This window comes from Pezoporus flaviventris, unplaced genomic scaffold, assembly GCF_033815535.1.
Source record: "Pezoporus flaviventris isolate CSIRO_AGI_PZ_B2104156 unplaced genomic scaffold, CSIRO_AGI_Pfla_v1 ptg000031l, whole genome shotgun sequence".
In the NCBI taxonomy this organism is placed as follows: Eukaryota; Metazoa; Chordata; class Aves; order Psittaciformes; family Psittacidae; genus Pezoporus; species Pezoporus flaviventris.
The window spans coordinates 11427726-11434242 of record NW_026892579.1 but is presented as its reverse complement, the minus strand read 5'-3'; positions in this window follow the sequence as shown (position 1 = coordinate 11434242).

Sequence of the window (6517 nt, the reverse complement as noted above, 5' to 3'; positions counted from 1 at the left end):
TTTACTATATATTTTGAAGAAATAAGAGCTCATTAGCCCTATAGAGAAAAAGACAGATCTCTCTTTGTACAGACACTATTTTAAGAGTAGATACAGTGAAAGCATAAACACTTGTACATTTGAACTGTGGCCTTTATTTATGTAGAAATGCATAAAAGCTAACTTCCAGGTAGAATTCTTTATGATACTCAAACCAAGAAACATTCAGTCTCTTTTCAGTATTTTTTTTTTCTTGAATCATTCTCAATCTGAAAGTTACAAACTTTTATGGACTCACAGAATTACTCACATGGTCACAGAAGCAGCCTTTGCAGAGTTTCAGATTTCTACTGGCTTACCCGCAGCTTTCCAGTAAGAAGAAAAGCTACAGTTTCATCATGCTGTCCAACTGCTATTCATCTGGAAAACAATAATGAGAGAGAAGTACAGATAGTTGTGTTACTTGCATTTCCTCATGGTTACTTGCTGTCATTTGAGTCTCATCTCACCCTTACTATATCTGTAAGACTGCTTGTAGAAATGGTGTATTAGCAGAAATTTCTGTTCTGTTTCAATATTTTCAGAATGGCAATTCTCCTTCTAGCTAGCATATTGGAATATCATTCTTTCCAATAAACTAGAAAAAGCATCAGTGATATGTAAGTCTGGAAATAAATGCTCTGTTGAAAGCTACATTAAAGATATTTTCAGATACAAGTATACAAGAAAGCAATACACTATGGAAATGTTATTTTCTAGTCAGTGAGAGAAGACAGACAAGGAAATCTCATAAAAATTCTGCAGTAATTTCCTGCTGAAACTTTTTATCATGCTTCTGCCTCATTCTGCAGAGAAATAAGGTACCTCTGAATTCTCTAAAAAGGACTTCCTTATCCATGACAGTTCTCTTGGGGAAGAAGCATTACAGAAATAATGTCTTTTCAAGAAAAGGAAGATAGAACCTAGGTTATTTTTGCTTTATTGTGTGTCATCAGTTTGATGGTAACTTCATAAGATATGTATTTCAATGGATGAATGACTAGTACAGTCAAATATATACCTGTTTCTAAATCTGTACATACACATATATGTAGATTTTTATGTCCCTATATCTGTCTTTGCATGCAGGCTAAGAAAATTCTTGCTTGGAGCAGAGAAAAGAACAAGGCACAAGTTGACTCCCTCAGTCTTTTTAATTTTCCTGTATTTCTGATCCAGTTCAACATGTAGCATGGAGCATAAAAAAAAAATTACAATGCAAATTATACAGATTAAAACCTCATCAAAGCCTATTTCAATCTATCATAAAATTTCCTTTGGTTTCTGAAGTAGATGGGAAATCCTTTTTTTTTTTTTCTGTATCATGGTTATTAAAGCATTGGAAATTACTCACAGGAGCTATATCTTGTCAGCTCTCCACTTCTCAGGTTTCCTTCAGTTGGGACTTCTGAACCCTTCTCTTTTGTCCTGTCACAATCTTACATTAGCTTTACCCTCATTTCTGAACCCTTCTCTTTTGTCTTGTCACAATCTTACACTAGCTTTACCCTCATTTATTGATGATTCATTACATGCTATTGAACTACAAATAATATTATGCTCTCAGTTCTGAGTAAAAGAAAAAGCATCATAAGAATTCCATGACTACTTTTTTGCATGACAACTTTCAGCTAATGAGCTAAGGCAGAACAAGACCTTTTATTACTACTTAGTGACCGATACGTGACAATAAAGTAATGAATACCTTGTGACATACCTGAGTATAAGCACTTCTGTTTCATCACTGCAGTTATCTTGATTCCCTAAGTTTTAGAGCTGGTTCTCACTCAAGATTTGTTGTGTAACTAATTCCTTTATTCATTTTTGATTACTGAAAACAAGTTCATATAAAATACTATTAGAATTGCTTGTTTTACCATTTCAAAGAAGACTGATTATTACTTGTTTCTTGGCCGGTGGTATTAAATTCTCTTCCCTTGTCATTTTCTCTTATCATTGTTGTCATTGGTGGTGGTGGTGGTGATTTGTGTTGTACATTGGTTGCTGGACTGTTCTTGTCTCAACCTGTGGGAGTTGCACTCTTTTGATCCTCCTCCCCGTTCCTCCAGGAGCAGGGAAGGGGAGAGCCCCGGGGGGGGGGGGGGGGGGGGGGGAGGGGGCCCTCGATTGTTGTCAGCCCTGCACCACTCACTGGGAGTGAGTGAACAAGCTGTCTGGCTAGAGTTTAAACCATGACAGGTAGTTTATATGATTTAAATACCACATGTAGTTACTACATGTATGCTAAATAAAATCAGTTAACTGGCATGTGTAGTTTTGCGATGGCGACAGGGACACAGCATATGATTTAATGCAATGCAAAAACAATTGCAACTTCCAGTAGTATCTATGTCTTCAGTGAGTTTCTTCCACCATTTCAGATAGTGGAAAAAAAAAAAAAAAAAAGAGGAATAATTAGAATAATTTTAAAATGAGAAATTAATATTTTAAGGTACAGAGGACTAGCTATACATCCACTAGCCATGAAATAATTTTGAAGTAATTCTTTCTCATAAAGTTTTTTTATGAAAACATACCAATAAGACAAGAACCAATACCCTCACTTCAGTTGCCTTGAGCTTTTTGTCCTTGTATCATCACATTAGATTTTTGGCCAGTGGCTGTTGCAGTCACTATTACGTAGTTTTAGTACGTTGCTGCCAGAGATGTTCTCTCTTTTTAAGTGATGCATGATTAAACACCAGTGTCAAATTAAAGCTGTCAGAGTGTAAGAATCAAGTCTGTGCAGTATGAAGATCAGGCACACTATATTACACTGCCTGAAGTTCTGAAATTACAGTGTTGTCTTACTTCACAAATGTCAACAGCCAATATATCGCCCAGACAAAGGATAACTTTACTTTGGCAGTGTAAGGGGGACGGGGGAGAAAAGGGAATAGCAAGAGAGAGGAGTGATTACCAAATGGGATATAAAGTGATACAATGTAAAACTCTGCATGTGAAGTGTGTACTTCATTTAGGATTTTATTTTTTTTTCTTTTTTTTTTTCCCATGTGATTTTCCAGCTGCCATTTTGGAAGAAAATGGATTTCTATCCTCATAAGCTCTGTTCTTGTGTTGTATGTGCCAGACCTGTGCAATCATCTTGAATATTCCAGAGAATCTCAAATAGTACTGGGTGCCAATGCTTAGGCAACTAAATCACATTCCATATGTTGTAATTGTCAGAAGTAACTTCTTAAACTTCTATGGGAAACTAGAGGGAAAGAAGATATCTGAGAAATACACAGGACCTAAGCATGCAAATGCTACATCCAAGTAAGCACAGGTGTGTGAAGATGTAATGACAATTCCTGCTAGCAAATTCTAGTCAGGTTTCATACAAATAATTTACAGTTCAGGTAAGCAAAACTATTTGCATTTGTGAAACATGGAAGTTCTGAAAAGCAGTACTTCCAATCATACATAGAAATTAAGTTCAGAAAGTTCATTATATATTCCTGTCAGTTACAGCAGTATACACACACTTCTGCAAGGAAATTTTGTCTGACTTAAATGTCCATAGCTGATGTTAGATCTGCAAAATTAGAAGGAGAAGCAAGCAAAGTGACAAAACACAAGTTTAGGGTGAAGTAAATTCTAAATGGGGTCAGCCTGACCTCTAATCCTGGCAAAGGAATCCCAGCCACAGGTCACTTCTGTTCCAGAAATACATATTCAGCTCACCCTAAATTGTAGTATAGCTAGTACATTAGTGACACTTAAGATCTATTTGATTAACTTTTAGTCAGCTGACTCCACTGGTTAAAATTAGAGTTTAGAAAAATACCTCATAGCTAGAATTTTACATTGTGACTCTAAATTTGAGGACTGAATTTTTCTCTTTCATCAGATTACTTTCAGGTCCTGTGCCATATCTGTCAACATTGTGTAGATGTCTTGGATATCCCTCTGCATTTTAATTGGACTAGATAAACATGCTTATGCAATAGAATTTAACTTTAGTTTTGTACATCAAAATTGATAATCCTGGACTCTCCTTTTTGTAAATGAAGAGAAATATGGTCTTCTAATGTTCAAGTCAACTGATCTCTTTTAGATATTTAAGGTGACAAGAAATGCATGCTATTAGGCAAGTTACTTAATTCTTTCATTAACTAAAAGAGTTCTTACAATGACTTGCCCAGGTGTCTGTATCTTATAAATCCAGCAATGTTCTTTTTTTTTTTTTAATATACTTCCTAAATTCTGTTTTAACTCACACTTTACAGAATCTGTTATAGAATAGTTTCACCTGCAAACTGCTTCAACTGGAAGTAAATTAAGACACTTCCCAAATTACCCAGGTTCCCTGTTTATACTGTCCTAAACTAAATCCAGGGGAAAAGTTGTTCACGTGGACATATGTAAAACCTACCTAAAAGTAAAATATATAGGGGCCAATGAATTGTCTAAGCTACTTTATAGTCAGTCCACAGGCACAGGCAATGTCTCTGTTACTTCTGCCTGTTATCACCTAAAAAAATAAGTCACTGTTTAGGCACCTAGAAAATTACCTGTCTCTGAAGTTGAGGAGAAGGCTAGGCAGAAAAGAACAGTGAATTACAATTATTGTGAAAGCAGACTGTTTTCTCTTACCACTTTTTATTCTGACCTGAATGTTGATTTATTTTTTCCTCCATCTGCTTGCTAACGATGTCCTTAGTTACATTTTCATATCCTTGCTCACAGAAAAATTTCTGCACTGGTTCACAGAGCCTTAGTTCCAGTACAAGACCATTTTAAGTTTGACTTTAAAATGTGAATCTCTGTCAAAAAAAAAAAAACAAAAAAAAAAGACTGCTCTGGATGACAGCATAAAGGAGTCAATATCCACCTTTATAAATTTAGGAAAACACATAAACTAAAATGTGAAACAGCATTCTTGCTATTCTTCTTGCTATTATCCTTATTAACTATTTTGATTCTATGACTTGGTACAACAGAAAACATTTGGCTAGTGAATTCTTTTAAAATTGAAGCAAGCAAGGATCAAGCAAACAGCTGGAGTTCCAGCCAGGAAAGCCACTATGGAGAATGAAATTAAATGTGCCTATGTGCATTTCTGATTATGAGCCATATTGCTCAGTACCTTGCTGAGTTGTGTTAATAGAGGTATATGCTTTATAAACAGGTTTATACTTTTTAAGTTCTTAGTAAAACAGTAATAGCAGATATACTACAAATTAGTTTGTTCCTTTGTAGTACAAACAAATATTCTTCAAACTGTCACAACCAGAAAATGAGGGCAGATTAAAACTACTCCAGTGTGTTTTAAAATGGTTTAAAACAAAACTTCTAATTCTCTACTGTAGAAGAATCTACATTTCTTGAAGTAGTCAACTCAAGTCTTAATACTTTTACAAGTAACATGCTATGACTGAATCATGGCCTATGGGACTTGAAACAGAAATAACTGGATAAGTAATATTTGTAGTCAAATACACATACTCAAAGGGATCTAATACTCTACTGTAGAAGAGTCTACATTGCTTGAAGTAGTCAACTCAAGACAATACTTTTACAAGTAACATGCTATGACTGAATCATGGCCTATGAGACTTGAAACAGAAATAACTGGATAAATAATATTTGTGGTCAAATACACTTACTCAAAGGGATCAGACTGTGTTATACTTAAGTCTTGAAATAGTATTCATATTTATATGATGTGACAAGTAAAGATGTAAGTGTATGAACTGAGCCTACATATAAAATCTATTTTGAATTAGTTTATTTATTAGTTTATTAGTTTATTTTAGAAGTCATGATGAATTGGTCAGTTGCTGACGTGAGGTCAATTGCTGAGGTGAGTAGCTCGAGAGAGGACGCCTCCAACACCGGAGCTGGGGGGAGATCAGCGTCCAGGAGCCTCAACTCAGAGCGACCACAGCCAGCGAGGGAGCCTCAAGTCCTCGACAGGACCTGCCCAGGAACCGGCAGCTCAGCTGACGAGAGAGAGCAGCTGACTCACACGGGGCGGAGCCTGAAGCAGCGGCACCAGTCCTGACTGGGTAAAAACCTGCCCCAGGGAGCGCGGCTAACAGAGCGGGCAAACAGAGTGGGTCGAGGCAGTTTGCGCGGGCAGGCGAGCGGGATGGTGATCACTAGTGCTATGACCAGGGCCCGGTCTGGGAGCTCTGCTCTGGCTGCCCTGGCGGTAGCCAGCGTAGGCACCCAGACAGAGCTGATGAGGGGGGAGGCTGCAGTGCAGAGCTCGGGGTGTAGAGAGTGCCTGCCCTGGTCTGGTGAAGGAAAGGTGCACAATGGGCAGGGCTGCACTCGGTGCTCCCTGGTGGAGGTCCTCCTGCAGCAGGGGCTGAGCTGCGGGATGCTGTTAATAGGCTGCGAGATGTCAGGGAAGCTGAGAGGAAGCAGGAATGCTTGCTCCACGCCCAAACTGTGCAGGGGCCTCGAGCTTCACCTCTAGCTCATGAAGGAAAGAAGGAGGCCGTTAACCCGGGAAGCTGGGAATTAGTGACAAAAAAAAAACAACAAA